Source organism: Gigantopelta aegis, chromosome 3 (genome assembly GCF_016097555.1).
Source record: "Gigantopelta aegis isolate Gae_Host chromosome 3, Gae_host_genome, whole genome shotgun sequence".
NCBI classification, from domain to species: Eukaryota; Metazoa; Mollusca; class Gastropoda; order Neomphalida; family Peltospiridae; genus Gigantopelta; species Gigantopelta aegis.
Window position 1 is genome coordinate 73,531,676 of NC_054701.1, and position 20,487 is coordinate 73,552,162.

General features: G+C 38.4%; 1 long non-coding RNA gene across 2 annotated transcripts; it reads left to right on the forward strand.

Annotated features, from left to right (window-relative positions):
* Positions 1-1,679: 1,679 nt before the first annotated feature.
* LOC121369053 lies at positions 1,680-18,760 on the forward strand. Of its 2 annotated transcripts, none has more exons than XR_005957548.1 (2): positions 1,680-1,751; positions 18,543-18,760. It is a non-coding gene; the product is annotated as an uncharacterized LOC121369053 (long non-coding RNA). The 2 variants fall into 2 exon arrangements; XR_005957547.1 differs by lacking the exon at positions 1,680-1,751 and adding an exon at positions 18,080-18,137.
* Positions 18,761-20,487: the final 1,727 nt, after the last annotated feature.

Sequence of the window (20,487 nt, forward strand, 5' to 3'; positions counted from 1 at the left end):
AAGTTTTGTAATGCGATGTATGCGGCCATTGGAACTGATTGAACGCTGGAACGCTTCTCGTTTCGACTGTCCTTCTAAAATGCTCCAAATTATATAAATATTCGGCCGAGCAGTCAATTCTTTTTATTTTTGTCTTGTAACCTTTTTATTTTTTTTATTTATTCTATTAACTTTTTACTAATTGCTATTTTCAAAATTCTGCCCATTTTCACCCCCCCCCCCCCCCCCCCCCCCCCCCCCACACACACACATCCCGAGTCAGGCCACCGATCTTATCGGAGGTCGGACTCGGGATGGGCGTGTTCGAATCCCTAGTGGTATATGGGCATGTTAAACTAGTTATAATCATAATCACTGTAGGTCCAATGCTCAAAACAATTAACAGTAAATTAAATGTTCCATACTGATTTCCAGCTATTCCACAGTTGTCATCATTTAAACTTTTATGACGTTTCATTATTCATTGTTTTATTAATTTTACTGTCCTTTTCATCAGTTGGTTAAAAAAAGGAGTTTTTTGTTTGTTTGTTTTTTAATGCAAAAGCTATGTAATAAAATGCTCCCGAAACAAAACATTTCTTTTAAATGACCTCGATTGAATGTGACGCCATAGAAAGTAATACTCTGTCTACTCTCGACTTTTGTTTTCTTTTTTTAGGGGGAGTGTGTTTGGAACGGTGTTTATTATATCAGCAGTGTTCCAGTGGACTTTATTTCATTTGACATTACTATAAACTTGTACCACGCTTTGGTGTCAGTCCCTTTGAATTTACCCATGGTGTATCCCATAGCTGGACCTACGGGCGTGTCCGACCTAAATTTTAGCGATTGCTGAATGGCTGAAGAAAGTTACGCCTACAAGTCACATTTAGTTTAGCAGGAAGTAAATTAGAACATTGTTTAAAAAGCAACACTTTAACTAACATTAGTTATAAAGTCATAAATCTGTAAATATAAAATAATTATTTTCTTTAAAAAAAAACCCAATATTAAATAGTTTCGTTTCATTTTCCATTGCATTACTTTATCAGTTGCAACATTTAAAAAGGACACCTGTATAGAGGGAGTTATCAGCGTCATAAAGGACGCCTATAGTAAGAGGTCATGGCACACTACCCACGTTTCCATATTACACTGTTCAGAAGGCTTGAACTGTTTTTTAACACCTAATTCAAACTTTTCTCAGGGAAGCATGCCCGGGCCCACAAATACATGTATTTTGACAAGTGGTACAAGTTAGTTACCTCATCCATCACTCGAGATTCGTCTAGTTAGACCACGGCTATTGCGGCCGTTGAGTGACGGGTGTCATAGGTCTTGGGCTACGCCCTCGATCATTACACCCGTCACTCAACGGCCGCAAAAACCGTGGTCTAACTAGACAAAAGGATGATGCAACTATAACATATTTTTTTACAGGTAAGTGACATTTTTATTGTTGTCGGTTTCAAAGTCAATACCTTGGGGTCTCGAAATGACATACTCAATTGTACGTAATTAGTTGGTAGTAACGTCTGTCTGGTATGGGCTACTGCAAACACTAGGATAACCAAAAACACATTCTACGCCATACATGATACAGACATTGACAAAATAACTCTGTGATGCTAACGGTGTTCAGGGTTACGTTGTGACGTCATAAACAGAACCACATGACGTCTTCTTAACCGTTTGTTATGCGCGGTTCGCTGGATTGCATTTCGTTTTGGATTTACCTTGCTGTGTTGACGTTCGATCGTATATAAAGGCAAGTACGTAGTTAAATATCAGTGGCAGATCCAGAAAATCCATTTAAGGGGGGGGGGGGGGGGGGGTCCAGTGACATGAGGTGGAATGCCAAGAGAACTTTGGGTGAGGTTTGGACGGGGATCGTAAAAAAAATGAAAATTAATATATCCTGGCGTCAGGTTTTCGATACGATAAGCAAAAAAATTAAATATAATAAAAACAATACTTCGTACATACAATCATACTTTACCCTTTTCAAGTCACATTAGTTTATTGTGAAAAAACAGTGATAATTTCCCATGAACGCCAAGTTTTCCTCCAAAAAAACCTATTGTCCGAACCAAATTGTTAACAACTACAGGTGATGCGCCAGTTCCGGATCACTTCAAACAAAATTGTGAATTCTGTCAACATGCGCGCGTATGACTTTAAAAGAAATTCTTGGTAATAAAGATAATCAACCATATAAATAAACAGTGATATAAAATGTAAATTTAGGTAAACATTTGGCACCAAAAACAGTGTTGTTCGAGCTGGCGTACTTACGCCAGTTGCGGATCACTTTGTCCAGTTCCGGATCACTTTCGAAAAATAGAGGCTTACGCCTTCACAAACACTATTTCCAACATGTTAGCACTTTCAGCACGTTCGTGGATCCTGCCGGACATATTTTATGATCATTTGCCACTCCATAGGGTTCCCACCCCCCTGATTAGGCCCCTAATTAGCAATTTCTAAAATCGATTGAAAATCAACGATGGCGTCCCATGACGTCAGATATACGGGGCGTGTGTCAAAAGTAAAGCTGCGCGATCCTTATTATTTTCGTTGTGTACTTTCATTGTTTCAACAAGTTGAATTATATTTGATTTCTGGCATTCTAGTATATAATAATAATAATTAATATTATTATTACTAATAATAAATAATTGTTTTCATTTATTATCGTATATATCAATAATAATAATAATAATAATAATAATAATAATAATAATAAATATTATTATTATTATTATTATTATTATTATTATTATATTGATGACTTTTAAAACTGAAAGGAACAAAGGCTTGAAAATAGAAAGAAATGACATATCAGCAAAATATCAACTTTGGGACTGTTTAGTATTTAGTATTTATTTGAGTATTTTACGGGGGCGAATTATGCTTTAGGTGGGGGTCCGAAACAATATGTAAATGTTTATAATTTGAAATTATAATTTTTGCAGGTTATCTACGTGGTGGGGGTAGGTGTTTTTTTTAGCCGGATATAGGCTAATCCGCCCCCGTTTAAATATTAAAATTAAACAAATAATTTTGAAGCAGGACGGTTAGACCCCTTGTTAATAATGATACATTTTAATATAGTGGCACACACTAAACAGTCACAAAAGTGGATTATTAATTATTTTTGACGTGTTGTTCCATTTGCCCTTTTCTGGTTAGTCTCCCACCCACCCGCAAAATAATTCCTGGATCTGCTCCTGAAAACAGAATTATTTTCAACGACGGTCTAAAGCTAGGGCTAGCTCAGATTGACCGTGTGAATACACAGATCAGTGGCCGACTGACTCTCCTGCATCAGAATGCGATTGTGTAAAACAAAAATTCCACTGAAAAAACATAATCCACCCTATAGTGGTAGGCTACAGACTGTTTAAATGCGAATTATAATTAAGCCGAATAAGAGATTTTCACTTCGTTGACAAAACCAAATAGAGGACCCCTTCCCCCTCTCTCCCAAAGTCGAGCAGTCGAGTAGTCGAGTATGCGAAAAGCACGTGCAATGGCACATGCGAAACAGACCACTGGCGGTGGCATGGTTTTATAAAGGTCCTCATGTCAAACTTGTGCCGATTCTTTTCTTTGTACAGTAAACTTTTCGTTTTTTTCAATCAATCAATCAAGCAATGGGGTGGACGGCTCTCACACTGAGGGGGGCGGGCAACATTACTGAATAGTCTTATGGGGCAAATACAAGACACGTGTGCAGCGATTTGAGCGATTCTAGACTGGCGATGTAACAGGTCATACGGGCTCCTATTTTTGTAGGGGGCAGGGCACACTAATTTTTGCCCGAATTAAACGAAAATGGAATTTTAAAAAACTACATTTGATTTATATTAGCCATATTTGTGAATGACTGCGGCTGGTATTTGTACGAATGGCTAATTACACGTAGACCTACAAATACAACGTGAGAGACAAGTGGACGAACACTTAAAATCGTAGTTTCAGTTATAAAATACGTGTCTTACATTATATACATATTGTCATTACCTGTAGAAAACAAAAAAAATACAAGAAAAATAGGTGGAACTACAACGATTAATATAATATTTTATAGAGGATGACTGGCCATGGGACGAACAGTCTAGGGCTACTATGACATGGGCCCCGAGACATACAGAGTCGAATTATTATGAACTAGTGGTTAAAATGACGAATCAAGAGAGGTTTAAGAAGAAAATAATAATAATAATAATAATAATAATAATAATAATAATAATAATAATAATTATTATTATTATCATGGAGAAAAAAATTCCACCGTGTTCAACGTTTTTGAGTCTTGAGATAAACCCTGCGTTCATCGCCCCATCTAGCGGCAATTACAACGTAAATACTTCCGTTTTGTGAGTGATCCGCAACTGGCGTATCACGTGTGTCCCCTTTGAAGAGTTACAGTAAGTCGTTTACAGCATCACTTTTCATAAAACTAGTCATGCACAATCTATATATGTTTCCCCTACTCGTACTATAAAATTTCAAAGGATATAAAAAGAAAAACATAAAAAACTTCATCTCTTTTTAAACGTCTTCTTTTTTTTCATGTCGTCTGCTCGTGTAAAGTTTTAATAGTGGTTATGTATCGCCGTCCAAAATAAAACCAAAACTATATACTGTTACAGTTATTTTACATACAATTTCAAGAAACATGTATTATTTGTTTGTTAGAATATTTGTTTAATGAAATTTACACAGAAATGACTAAAAAAATTAATATACCGACAGACTGATCGGTAACTACAGGTGATCCGGAAGTGATCCGGAACTGGCGCATCACCTGTACGAAAAATTACTCTCCTACCTTTAATTGCCGTTAGATTTCCTCCAAACTTTGTCCAGACAGAAATCTTGAAAAAAAACATTACAATGACACATATTCCACATACCAGATGCTAACCATGTCATCTATATCGACTTCGCTGAGAGCGCATGGGCAAAAAAGCATGTAATTTTGTATCAGCTGCCATTTGGACTTTTTATGGAATATTCTTCAAGAGGGGTGAAAGGATAAGACTTAATCTAACAACGTCATAACATGTTATGATATAAACGCAAACGTGATGACGTCACATTATTATTATTTATTATTATTATTATTATTATTATTATAATTATACCACTAGAGATCGTTTATTTCATATTAATTGTGTCACATACTTTGGAGGCTTTCACCCCTCTTGAAGAGTATTCCATAAACAAGCAACATGGCAGACGGCAGAAAACTGCATGTATTTTTCCCTATGCAATCTCAGCAAAGACAATACAGGTGATGCGCCAGTTCCGGATCACTTCCGGATCACCTGTAGTTACCGATCAGTCTGTCGGTATATTAATTTTTTTAGTAATTTCTGTGTAAATTTCATTAAACAAATATTCTAAGAAACAAATAATACATGTTTCTTGAAATTGTACGTAAAATAACTGTAACAGTATATAGTCTTGGTTTTATTTTGGACGGCGATACATAACTACTACTAAAACTTTACACGAGCAGACGACATGAAAAAAAGAAGGCATTTTAAAAAGAGATGAAGTTTTTGATGTTTTTCTTTTTATTCCTTTGAAATTTTATAGTACGAGTAGGGGAAACATATATAGATTGTGTATGACTAGTTTTATGAAAAGTGATGCTGCAAACGACTTACTGTAACTCCTCAAAGGGGACACACTTGATACGCCAGGTACGGATCACTCACAAAACGGAAGTATTTACGTTGTAATTGCCGCTAGATAGGGCGATGAACGCAGGGTTTATCTCAAGACTCAAAAACGTTGAACACGGTGGATTTTTTTTCTCCATGATAATGATAAATAATAATAATAATAATAATAATAATAATAATAATAATAATAATAATAATTATTATTATTATTATTATTATTATTATTATTTTCTTTCTTAAACCTCTCTTGATTCATCATTTTAACCACTAGTTCATAATAATTCGACTCTGTATGTCTCCGGGGCCCATGTCAATTTAGTTGTCATAGTAGCCCTAGACTGTTCGTCCCATGGGACAGTCATCCTCTACAAAATATTATATTAATCGTTTGTAGTTCCACCTATTTTTCTTGTATTATTTTTGTTTTCTACAGGTAATGACAATATGTATATAATGTAAAGACACGTATTTTATAAACTGAAACTACGATTTTAAGTGTTTCGTCCACTTGTCTCTCCGTTTGCATTTGTAGGCCTACGGGTAATTAGCCATTCGTACAAATACCAGCCGCAGTCATTCACAAATATGGCTAATATAAATCAAATGTAGTTTTTTTAAATTCCATTTTCGTTTAATTCGGGCAAAAATTAGTGTGCCCTGCCCCCTACAAAAATAGGAGCCCGTATGACCTGTTACATCGCCAGTTTAGAATCGCTAAAATCGCTGCACACGTGTCTTGTATTTGCCCCATAAGACTATTCAGTAATGTTGCCCGCCCCCCTCAGTGTGAGAGCCGTCCACCCCATTGCTTGATTGATTGATTGAAAAAAAAAAGAAAAAAGTTTACTGTACAAAGAAAAGAATCGGCACAAGTTTGACATGAGGACCTTATATAAAACCCATGCCACCGCCAGTGGTCTGTTTTCGCATGTGCCATTGCACGTGCTTTTCGCATACTCGACTACTCGACTGCTCGACTTTGGGAGAGATGGGGAAGGGGTCCTCTATTTGGTTTTGTCAACGAAGTGAAAATCTCTTATTCGGCTTAATTATAATTCGCATTTAAACAGTCTGTACCACTATAGGGTGGATTATTTTTTTCAGTGGAATTTTTGTTTTACACAATCGCATTCTGATGCAGGAGAGTCAGTCGGCCACTGATCTGTGTATTCACATGGTCAATCTGAGCTAGCCCTAGCCTTTAGACCGTCGTTGAAAATAATTTCTGTTTTCAGGAGCAGATCCAGGAATTATTTTGCGGTGGGGGGGGGGGAGGACTAACCAGAAAAGGGCAAATGGAACAACACGTCAAAAATAATAATTAATAATCCACTTTTGTGACTGTTTAGTGTGTGTCACTATATTAAAATGTATCATTATTAACAAGGGGTCTAACCGTCCTGCTTCAAAATTATTTGTTTAATTTTAATATTTAAACAGGGGCGGATTAGCCTATATCCGGCTAAAAAAAAAACCACACCCCCACCACGTAGATAACCTGTAAAAATTATAATTTCAAATTATAAACATTTACATATTGTTTCGGACCCCCACCTAAAGCATAAGTCGCCCCTGTATTATGATAAATACTAAACAGTCCCAAAGTTGATATTTTGCTGATATGTCATTTCTTTCTATTTTCAAGCCTTTGTTCCTTTCAGTTTTAAAAGTCATCAATATAATAATAATAATAATAATAATAATAATAATATTTATTATTATTATTATTATTATTGATATATACGATAATAAATGAAAACAATTATTTATTATTAGTAATAATAATATTAATTATTATTATTATTATATACTAGAATGCCAGAAATCAAATATAATTCAACTTGTTGAAACAATGAAAGTACACAACGAAAATAATAAGGATCGCGCACCTTTACTTTTGACACACGCCATCGTTGATTTTCAATCGATTTTAGAAATTGTTAATTAGGGGCGTAATCAGGGGGGTGGGAACCCTATGGAGTGGCAAATGATCATAAAATATGTCCGGGAGGATCCACGAACGTGCTGAAAGTGCTAACATGTTGGAAATAGTGTTTTTGAAGGCGTAGGCCTCTATTTTTCGAAAGTGATCCGGAACTGGACAAAGTGATCCGCAACTGGCGTAAGTACGCCAGCTCGAACAACACTGTTTTTGGTGCCAAATGTTTACCTAAATTTACATTTTATATCACTGTTTATTTATATGGTTGATTATCTTTATTACCAAGAATTTCTTTTAAAGTCATACGCGCGCATTTTGACAGAATTCACAATTTTGTTTGAAGTGATCCGGATCTGGCGCATCACCTGTATCGGCGACATCGTTGCAGTCTCGTGTGTGGAATCTGTATATTTGTAGTGGGGTGGGGGTTTTTTTGCGATTTGTGTCTGGACAAACTTTGGAGGAAATCTAACGGCAATTAAAGGTAGGAGAGTAATTTTGTGTAGTTTTTTGTAACAATTTAGTTCGGACAATAGCTGCTAAGTCGCATAGGTGTTTCCGCTATATTTTCAAAAACGTCATATGTTTTCGATAGTTTTATTGGCTGTCTATTTGTGTCCTTGTTACGGTAGTGTAGGGTCTATACTCCGTGCAATAATTTACATCAAAATCTTCTTTTGAAAATAAAATCATAAAATGTTTGTAACTCGTAAAAAATATTGAATAATTTTCAGACCAATAGAGAGTGTTCACTGAAAACATATTTACATAACGTTTTCGTCATAGGTTAATGTCTAATCATCTTGTTATAGGCCTACGTATCAACGACACCAACATTCAGATTGTCACCTTAAGTACTCTGACAGCAATACAGAACTATATATTTTCAAAAAATGTAATTCCACCAAACGACCTTTATTTGTAGTAAATGCAAATGCACATGTAAACATGCCCCCACCAGAATTACCGAAAAGAACTTTGCTGTGAATGACATAAGAGGTAACCCAACCAGCCTTCCATAAATTTTATTGTTTAGTGTAATGATCACGTGGTATATCATCTAACTTTGGCAGGTCAGATCTGATGTCGGTGTCGGTGTTATCCTTATTTGCCCAGCTTTGAATGATTTGAGGAATAAGTATATAAAACAATGTTACCACAGACGTCCAAGCGTATTTAGGCTCATTGAACTATTAACAACTGAAAACAATAAAGACATCAATAACCTGGGAAAATATTTAGTTTTGGCAAATAAAGTTAGAGACGATTTACTGAAGCTTACTTAAAATATGACATCCACAAACCTGCCGTTTCATTAGCAAGTATATTAATCATATTTCATCTGGTATACATCAATATATACCTATATATTTAGAATTAGAATTATCACTATACCACGATAATATTTATAGAGCACATATATATGTACATCCCACCACTATTACTAGTATACTATGTTAATTTTACCATTAATTCTTAAATCACTCTCCACCTGTATTTGTATATTTGTATATATACCGTGATTATATATGTATGTATTTATGCTGATAAGTTTGTTTAACTTAAGGCAAATAAAGAACTTGAACTTGTGTTGCAGACGATAACTTTGCAGGGATTTGTGATAACTGGATTTCGCTATGTGAGGCATTTCATTAGTACCAAAATTTTGCATTACGAATAACTGATAACATGCACACTATTTATGGTATTATAATTAAAACATAAAGTTGGCAGCTTAACTTGAAGCATTTTTAATATTGAGAGAAAAAACACACTTCGTTGTTTATCTTCAGGCTGATAGTGACGTAATATATCGCATAATCTCGCGAGACATGCAGTTACAAACAAAGTATCGAAAACATATGTCGATCGAAATTGTATGACGGTACGATATAATAAAATTATAACTATCGGTAACTTTAGGGATTTCGGGCCCCTGGGACCCCCTAGATCCGCATCTGAATATGTCACATCTTATAACATATGCATATGCACCGGAATATATTGCAGTGTTTTGTAGGTCTAGGCTACATTAAACTATTTCTATCGCTGGCAGGCGCGGATTTAGTGGGGGGCCCGGGCCCCCCCCCCCCCCCCCCCTATTTTTGGGGTCAAGTTTTTTTGGGTTTTTTAACTATAGCATACACTAAAGTGGAATTACACAAAAATGCACTTATTTCCCAAGTCTTTTAAATTACATTTTGTTCATGAAAATCGTCTTAAAGGGACATTCCTGAGTTTGCTGCAATTTTTAAGATGGTATCGACCAACAGAGACTTTTTAATGATTGTAATTACATAACAAATATATGTTTCTGCATAAAATGTTACTGACTGTATATTAAACATGTTTCTGACTGCTTTAATATATTATTGAAACAACTGTTTCCATATCTTCCCATTTACCGGCAGCCGCAGTCAATGGAAAACCAGCCTAATATGGGAAGGAGAGATGTCCACTTTAACTTTAAAAAAAAGAAGAGACCAGAGTTTATGAAATTTTGAAAATAACAAAAACAGTATGACAATACCAAAAACATACGTTAATATAGCTATTTTGTTACTCAGATGCGAGGAAATCGCGTTTCAGGCCACTTAAATTTCAAAATTTCGCGGGGGAAAATGCCCCACGACCCCCCCCCCCCCCCTATTTAAAAATCCTGGATCCGCGCCTGGCTGGTGTGATTCCTCTGATTATTGTCTTCTTCTTTCTTTCTCTGTTTCTTTCTTTCTGTGTTTCTTGGTCTATACAACCTATACGAACTTCTATATGTTTCTTTCATTGATGTTGTTTTTAGTTGTGTTTTATGTGTGTGTGGGGGGGGGGGGTTGCGGGGGGGTTGTTTTTCTTTGTTTTGTTTTGTATATTTGTTTTGTTGTTTTTGCTACATACTTCCTCTATTTGCAAGTTCGTGTGCAGGGATTTTAGCAGGAGGTATAGAGTTTATAGGGAGATCGAGTCATGCTCCTCCTGAAAATATATTGAAAAAGAGAGAAGACATTTTGCCTTAAATCCACCGCCTGATATGCCCATAGATAAAAAATTAATGTTCCCAGAAAATAATTGTGCGTTGTTTTCATCATTGAGCTTTGTAGAGGCTCACAAATTTATTTTTGCCATAGCCAAGAGACAGGAAAATACGCAAAAGACTGAGTCCCTTTTATTTTTATGGCTTTGTTTGCGAGAGAGAGGGGCAAACAGAAATACAGGTAGGGAGTGTGAGGGAGGCAGAGACAGAGAGATATATGGAGACAGCGCGAGACAGAGAGAGGGGGCAAACAGAGACAGATAGGGAGAGAGAGACAGAGACAGAGACAGAGAGACAGATAGGGAGAGGGAGAGAGACATACAGAGAGAGACAGAGACAGATAGGGTGTGTGAGAGAGAGGCAGACAGAGAGATATATGGAGAGAGGGCGAGACAGAGAGAGTGGGGCAAACAGAGACAGATAGGGAGGGAGAGACACACACATACACACACACACACACACACACACACACACACACACACACACACAGACAGAGACAGAGAGAAACAGAGTAAGAGATACAGATAGGGAGAGTGAGAGACAGATAGGGTGTGTGAGAGAGAGGCAGAGACAGAGATATATGGAGAGTGCGCGAGACAGAGAGAGGGGCAAACAGAGAGACAGATAGGGAGGGAGAGAGATTTACACACACACACACACACACAGAGTGAGAGAGAGAGAGAGGGGGGGGGGGGCAGCAATAATATACAGATTTCGCCGTGAAAACCCCCAACGAAAAGAAGTCGAATAATTGCTAAGGGGAGCTCATTGAACTACTTTTGGATGGGGTTTTTTGCGGGGGTCTTTGTTTTGTTTTGTTTTGTTTATTTGTTTTGTTGTTTCTGCTACATACTTCCTCTATTTGCAAGTTCGTGTGCAGGGATTTTAGCAGGAGGTATAGAGTTTATAGGGGGATCGAGTCATGCTCCTCCTGAAAATATATTGAAAAAGAGAGAAGACATTTTGCCCTAAATCTACCGCCTGATATGCCCGTAGATAAAAAATTAATGTTCCCAGAAAATAATTGTGCGTTGTTTTCATCATTGAGCTTTGTAGAGGCTCACAAATTTATTTTTGCCATAGCCAAGAGACAGGAAAATACGCAAAAGACTGAGTCCCTTTTATTTTTATGGCTTTGTTTGCGAGAGAGAGGGGCAAACAGAAATACAGGTAGGGAGTGTGAGGGAGGCAGAGACAGAGAGATATATGGAGACAGCGCGAGACAGAGAGAGGGGGCAAACAGAGACAGATAGGGAGAGAGAGACAGAGACAGAGACAGAGAGACAGATAGGGAGAGGGAGAGAGACATACAGAGAGAGACAGAGACAGATAGGGTGTGTGAGAGAGAGGCAGACAGAGAGATATATGGAGAGAGGGCGAGACAGAGAGAGTGGGGCAAACAGAGACAGATAGGGAGGGAGAGACACACACATACACACACACACACACACACACACACACACACACACACACAGACAGAGACAGAGAGAAACAGAGTAAGAGATACAGATAGGGAGAGTGAGAGACAGATAGGGTGTGTGAGAGAGAGGCAGAGACAGAGATATATGGAGAGTGCGCGAGACAGAGAGAGGGGCAAACAGAGAGACAGATAGGGAGGGAGAGAGATTTACACACACACACACACACACAGAGTGAGAGAGAGAGAGGGGGGGGGGGGGACAGCAATAATATACAGATTTCGCCGTGAAAACCCCCAACGAAAAGAAGTCGAATAATTGCTAAGGGGAGCTCATTGAACTACTTTTGGATGGGGTTTTTTGCGGGGGTCTTTGTTTTGTTTTGTTTTGTTTATTTGTTTTGTTGTTTCTGCTACATACTTCCTCTATTTGCAAGTTCGTGTGCAGGGATTTTAGCAGGAGGTATAGAGTTTATAGGGGGATCGAGTCATGCTCCTCCTGAAAATATATTGAAAAAGAGAGAAGACATTTTGCCCTAAATCTACCGCCTGATATGCCCGTAGATAAAATATTAATGTTCCTAGAAAATAACAGTGCGTTGTTTTCATAATTGAGCTTTGTAGGAGGCTCACAAATTTATTTTGGCCATGGCAAGAGACAGGAAAAGATGCAAAAGACTGAGTCCCTTTTATTGTATGGTTTTGTTCGCGAGAGAGGGGCAAACAGAAATAAAGATAGAGAGTGTGAGAGAGAGGCAGAGACAGAGAGATATATGGAGAGAGCGCGAGACAGAGAGAGGGGGCAAATAGAGAGATAGATAGGGAGAGGGAGAGAGACATACAGAGAGAGAGATAGGGAGAGCGAGAGAGACATAGAGAGAGAGAGACAGAGAGACAGATAGGGTGTGTGAGAGAGAGGCAGAGACAGAGATATTTGGAGAGAGCGCGAGACAGAGGGGCAAACCGAGAGAGAGAGATAGAGAGAGAGAGAGAGAGAGAGAGAGAGAGAGAGAGAGAGAGAGAGAGAGAGAGAGAGAGAGAGAGAGAGAGAGAGAGAGAGAGAGAGAGAGACATAATATACAGATTTCGCCGTGAAAACCCCCAACGAAAAGTAGTCGAATGATTAATTGCTAAGGGGAGCTCAAAATGACTATCACTGAACTACTCTCAGGGGAGTGATGGAGAGTGATCATGGGGGAGCGAGTTGGTGTCTAGAAATTTTGAAAAGCGATTGATATGGCGCCTGTGTCACTAGCGCCAGTTACCCAGTGTCACGCCATTGATCATGCCAGAGACTGGACCCAGGGGGGACATGCCTGAACCTAATGGATGTTGGCAAGAAAACGCGTTTGGACTAAAGGTAGCGAACAGCACCCCCACGCAGAATCCGAAATAGTTTTTGAATTTTAATTAAAAAAAGAGAAAAAAAAAGAGAAAGAAATGTTTTATTTAACGACGCACTCAACACATTTTATTTACGGTTATCTGGCGTCAAACATATGGTTATGGACCACATAGATAGAGAGAGGAAACCCGCTGTCGTCACTTCATGGGCTACTCTTTTCGATTAGCAGCAAGGGTTCTTTTATATGCACCATCCCAAAGACAGAGTAGTACATACCACGGCCTTTGATATACCAGCCGTGATGCACTGGCTTGAACGAGAAATTTTAATAAAACGTTACATACATCACACCACATCGATATCATCATTGTCTTCCGATTCGCTTTACACCAGCCCTTGTTTCACGATGTGTGATTATGACAGTGATGGATTGACCATTTGTAAATTATACAATGAGTTCCCACACAGATGAGCTATTTATATCAAAACATGTTCAGGAAATCTCTTAATATTATCTTCATTAATCGACATAGACACCCACACACACACACACAAAAAAAAAAAAAAAACGAAAAAAACAACACAAAAAACCCCACCCAGAGCCAAATTAGAATGAATTGCAACCATTCTACGAGACCGGCCTCGTGGCGTCGTGGCAGGCCATCGGTCTACAGGCTGGTAGGTACTGGGTTCGGATCCCAGTCGAGGCATGGGATTTTTAATCCAGATACCGACTCCAAACCCTGAGTGAGTGCTCCGCAAGGCGCAATGGGTAGGTGTAAACCACTTACACCGACCAGTGATCCATAACTGGTTCAACAAAGGCCATGGTTTGTGCTATCCTGCTTATGGGAAGCGCAAATAAAAGATCCCTTGCTGCTAATCGGAAGAGTAGCCCATGTAGTGGCGACAGCGGGTTTCCTCTCAAAATATGTGTGGTCCTTATTCATATGTCTGACGCCATATAACCGTAAATAAAATGTGTTGAGTGCGTCGTTAAATAAAACACTTCTTTCTTTCCATTCTACGACGCTTTCCAATGCATTGCTTTGGTACGTGATCTGAAACGGTGCATCGACTATTGGTATCGCATGCTAATTAACATGACCGTTATTGTTGTGGTCTTGTGATTGATTTCACTTTCCGTTATTAGACGAATTATTGAAGACGTAAATTCTATTTGTGTCCATTGATTAGCCATTGTATCGAAAGACAGCGAAGGTGCTTGAGTGGGTTATGTGTTTGAAATTGATATCCCGATATATGAGTGGGTTTAATTAACATTTGGGTAATTTATTTTCAGCTCACGACGGAAATAATGCTAAATGTTTAAAGTTTCATTAATATCTATTTGACGTGGTGTGAATATTGTGCTGGGCCCTGTTCCACGAAGCGATCTTAGCCCTAAGATCAACTTAAGTGCATAGGGTAGCTATGCGCTTAAGGTAATCTTAGGGAACGCGGCCCAGGGTTGTAGGGGGGGGGGGGGGGGGGGGGGTGGCACAATCTCCATAGCTAGTGAAGGGGCGGGCAGTTTCTAGTTGAAGGCACAAGCAAGATTTTAAAAATGTATTTATATAAAATATGACCTAACAAAATCCCCCACGCAATTTTGTTCCACGAGTTCACTCTCCATAATTCCCTCTATAATTCCCGTAACCGAATAAAACACGATTATCAAAATGTCTCTCCTACTTGTATATCTATTAGATCTCTCTGTAACAGGCTGTTAAACCTAGTATGGCTCGTCTCTAGGTATGATCAGAGATACGATCTTATATAAGTATATATAATATAGCACGTTAGTTCTCTAGAAAACACAACAAAAACACAATACACTTTGGAATCTGTATTAATCTACGCTGACAAATGTACAGCCGTAGTATTAAATTAATAACAACAATAATACAACCCAGAACTGATCACTTAATTAGTTAATCTCTAGGTGTCTAGTTACACAATATGCGAATCACTTCACCGTTACACCACACCCACACGTGTGATAATTGAGAAACGCTTCTAGGAGAAGTTAATTAATAAAGGAATTACAACACCATTCCTAACTGGTTAATTTATAATTAACCCTTACTACTCGTTCAGTAACGTGTGATAATTTAGAACGCTTCTTGGGGAACTTAATTAATAAAGGAATTACAGCTCTATTCCTAACGGGTTAATTTTTAATTAACCCTAACTACTCTTTCAGTAATCTTGTAACACAGAATTAATACTTATCACAATAAAGACAATAACCTACAGTGTACCCAGGGTCTTCTAGGATGACTGGCTAAGCTTTATATTACCAAATACTCATATAATGTTAGAACAAGAAGTCTACGATTTACTTCGTCAGATGACCGAAGACACTGTCTAAAGAATATTGGTATAATACAGTATTAAAATATTTAAGTCACATCAATCACATCAAGGTTATACACAGAGCAGAAATGATATTTACCAAAGTCCAAACGGACTAACGTTCCCAGGAGCCGTCCTAAATTCGTTCTCCTAGATATTTCTAAATTCTAGCTATTTATTCCAAAATCAGAATTGGCCTGGGGGAACAAAGCGGCACCTCACGTATCATCTCATATTCTACCTCGGTATATTTCTCTCTGATCGTCAGACTACTGATGCCATCGTCGCCAAAATCACGGTCGTCGAAACCGCACTCGCAGAGGTATTACGTAACTACTCGCCACATGGCCTCCACAGCGGGGCTAAGTGCATATTGGAACGCCAGATCGAGGATGGTCGCGCAGAAGTCTTACGTAACAAGTTGTCCACCTGGGCTACGGGCAATAAACTGCACACGGCCCTCTAACACAAGTAAAATCGCCACAGGCGAAACAAATTAAGAGCATGTACCGTGACAGATAGTTTAAATTAGAAATAGGCCCCCTACTTACATTTTATTATTTAGAATATTAATTTTCTTACACCTGATGTGGTTATCCAGGTTTTTTCATAATTCTAAAAGCGCACGTTCGTCTAAGAAGTAATGGTTATCGAGACAAGCTCTAGTCTATTTTTGGACGGTATATCCCCCGTTCAAAACACACACACAGAGAGAGAGAGAGAGAGAGAGAGAGAGAGAGAGAGAGAGAGAGAGAGAGAGAGAGAGAGAGAGAGAGAGAGAGAGAGAGAGAGACACACACACACACACACACACACACACAGAGAGAGAGAGAGAGAGAGAGAGAGAGAGAGAGAGAGAGAGAGAGCGAGCGATAGAGCGAGCAAGAGCCGTACGCCGTGACCTGTCGTACAAAATACCAATCTTGAATACCAGCTGATTTTCTCGGGACTGGCAGACTAACTTTCCAATCACTTGAATACGCGTCTCCCGTGGGAATAAGATAATTGTTTGTTTTGGTGTCTCCTCGAATCTCAGCACAATGGCTGTCCGTCATTGGAGAAACACAATAATGGCGATTCTTTTGTTTGACTTTTTTTTAATGCTGATTCTTCTTTTTCTCCCATCGGCATAATCTAGGCCGACCTTACCTTCGATCATTTTCCTCAAGGGCTCTAGCTCATTTTCCCCTCCTTACAGCCTCTTATGTTCTTAAGGACCCCATTAAAACATACTGTTATTGGCCTCTTAAGGAACAAGCGTTGTTTCTGTGAGACGTGCAAATTATCTGACATTTGACAAGCTGTGTTTTAGGAGTTGCGTCCGTGCTTTAGTAGATGCACGTTTTGTTTTAGGTGGGCGAGATTGCGGGGGTGTTGTTCCGGTGCGGCAATATTTAATATTGTCTAGGCACCCAGGGGAATAACTGTTCTGAAAGCATACACATGTATTGTGATAATCGTATTTAGTACGTGCTTGAGCTTTTGAGGGTTTTTTCCCCTTCTTTTATAGGTAACGGTAGCGTTGACCGTCCTCGGTGGCGTCGTGGTTAGGCCATCGGTCTACAGGCTGGTAGGTACTGGGTTCGGATCCCAGTTGAGGCATGGGATTTTTAATCCAGATACCGACTCCAAACCCTGAGTGAGTGCTCCGCAAAGCTCAATGGATAGGTGTAAACAAAGGCCATGGTTTGTGCTATGCTGCCTGTGGGAAGCGCAAATAAAAGATCCCTTGCTGCTAATCGGAAAGAGTAGCCCATGTAGTGGCGACAGCGGGTTTCCTCTCCAAATCTGTGTGGTCCTTAACATTTCTTTCTTTCTTTCGGTAGCGTTGAAAATCGGTTGGGATTTCATCATCGATTATCTGTTATAATCGGATGACATGAACCGATCAACGTTCGATTACACAGTCGGTTCGAATTATATGAACATAAGCAGCAATTGGATTATAAGTACCATGCACCTGTTCTCATGTTTACCAGGCCTACTACTTATAGACTCAAGACTCTAATAGAAAGAAAGAAAGAAAGAAATGTTTTATTTAACGACGCACTCAACACATTTTATTTACGGTTATATGGCGTCAGACATATGGTTAAGGACCACACAGATTTTGAGAGGAAACCCGCTGTCGCCACTACATGGGCTACTCTTTCCGATTAGCAGCAAGGGATTTTTTATTTGCGCTTCCCACAGGCAGGATAGCACAAACCATGGCCTTTGTTCAACCAGTTATGGATCACTGGTCGGTGCAAGTGGTCAAGACTCTAATAGAGTCTAAGCAAGGGGTCCAACCTAAACCGTATGACACGTGCTTGAACTTCGTATAACACTACCAAAATGGCGGATAAAGCTCGCTTCGACACACGACGGTGAGTACATTTTGTCTTACAGCTGCATGCTAAATGCCTTTCTCATTAAAATAATATTGCGATACGGCTCTAGAATGAATACTCTATCCATCTGTTTACTTAATTCCCGATTTTGTTCAACCACAAAAAAGCTACTGAAGAAAAACCTCGTTATTTTGACGGCCAAAACAAACATGATCAAAGTTTTTTTGTGTTATTTTAAGGGAACGAGTTTTATTTATATACTTAAAAAGTGTCACGATGAAAGTTTGTATATCCTGGAAGCTAAATTAAGCAAATACGTTTTGGAAAGTCATTTTATAATTACCCATCCAAGAATTTTCTTATAGTTTAGGCATGGATATGTTCGTCTGCTCCCCCGGGTTTAGGACACCTAATCGTATGTTCCAAATTTCTTTTTTTCAGAACAGTTTGTGAAGACTGAGACCAACTATACTCTGGAAGGTCTGCCGTCCGCAGACATGTGGTTGTTCATCACGACAGACCAGGCGGGTACCAGTGCACTGACTGTGGACGAGTGTTTTCAACTCGAAGTCATCTCCAAGGACACCGCGTTTCCGGATTCATTGGGATGAATGATCTAGTTTTTATATATTGTTTAATAAATCGACATTATAATGCAATGTAGCATTAGTATGTTATTAATCCCCCACTGGACATCTAAAACACCAATCCTAGTATATGGATACATGCCGTGAATCTCGAATAGGTCACTGTGACCTTGACTCTTACCCTTGACCTACATCTGGGGGTTTTCAGATGTGTTTAGACAAAATTTAATGACAATGTGACGTACGTTGTATTGGTGTACATAAAGGTTCCACAACGAATGATGGTTGACTATTGTATTTATTTCACTCTCGTTAGTTAAGACATGGGTTATAGTCTTAGGTGACATTTTGAAAATTAACTAACGTGAGTGACATATGTAAGATAGTCAAATTTCACGAATTGAAAAACTTATTTCATAAATGAGGGGATTTATATTACATTTCTGTTGTCATTTTACTAAATTTTGTTTTTAATTGCTCAAGCTGATCAGAGAAAAATTAGGAATTACAATTGTGACGTCACATTAAAAATATTGCATCACAATGCGTTTTTATCCAATCCAAAGCCTCTGAGATGTTTCTCATCTGGAATGTGATAACCTATAATTTATGTTTCATTACTGCTGCCAGTGGTATCACAGTGTCAGTGAGGTAACACGAGCAGTTATAGGATAAATAGACTATGCAGGCTGCCTTTGAATATAAATGTACAAGCAATCAAATCATAAGCAATTATATGTAAGCATTTACAGGTCTCGAACAATACATCGGTTGGTTTTTATTTAGAAATAAGGACGCATTTGAATAGTTGAAACTTAGTTTATGTGTACAATTTAATTGCATGTAACATCTGAATACATGAGCATATTGTCCTTGATTCCAAGTCATAATGAACGGAGTATCTTTCCTTCATCAACCTTGTAGTTGATACGTGCAGGCTGAACTCCTTGAGGTGGTCCAGGATATATACCGGTGAGAAAACCCTCTCATGAATCTGATAAACTGACCTCCAAAAAACCGTTTCCTGTCCAAAATATGTCCTTTTTGGCGTCAGAATACCTCATGCAGGATGAATTACCGTGACAGTGCCGTTTTAGAGTATCTTTAAATAATACATAAGAAATGTTTTGTTTGGGGTTTTTGTTTTTTTGTGTGTGGAAAGAAACGCCATTTTGAACACTGCTTCTGAAACGTGACATTGTTTCTGTTATATCATCAGTATACATGTCTGCGTCAAGGGACGGTTCATTTAACACTTGAAATGTATGATTATCATCACCGTTATTTACACTCTGAGTTGCGAATGACAACCTCTTCCTAAATCGCTTTTCTCCTTTCTTTTGTGGTGATATCTGCTGTGGTGGTGTTGGAAATTCCTTGTTGGATGTAGGATATACATCTATAGGTATTGATATGGAAGATGCTTTCTTAAATGGACTGAGTAACACAATTTGCAAAGTCTGAGGTACGACGATTACACAGCCTTTTGCCAGAGCTGGATATCCTAGGTGTCAAGACGGGGAAACAACTTTCCTCTTTCGTGATTAGTAAATGCCTAACTTAACTGGACTCTTTTTGTATCTCCCCATTACTGAAAGAAAGAAAAAACACACCTTAAGTTGAAATATATAATATTTTAGGGGTACAAATTCAAATATAATTTTTTGAAGTAAACAAAATCTTGGCTTAAATCCGGGGAAGCAGACGAAAATGTGCCTAAACTATAAGAAATGTCTTGGATGAACAATTATAAAATGACTTTCCAAAACGTATTTTAAAGTAGCATATTGTGTTGAGAC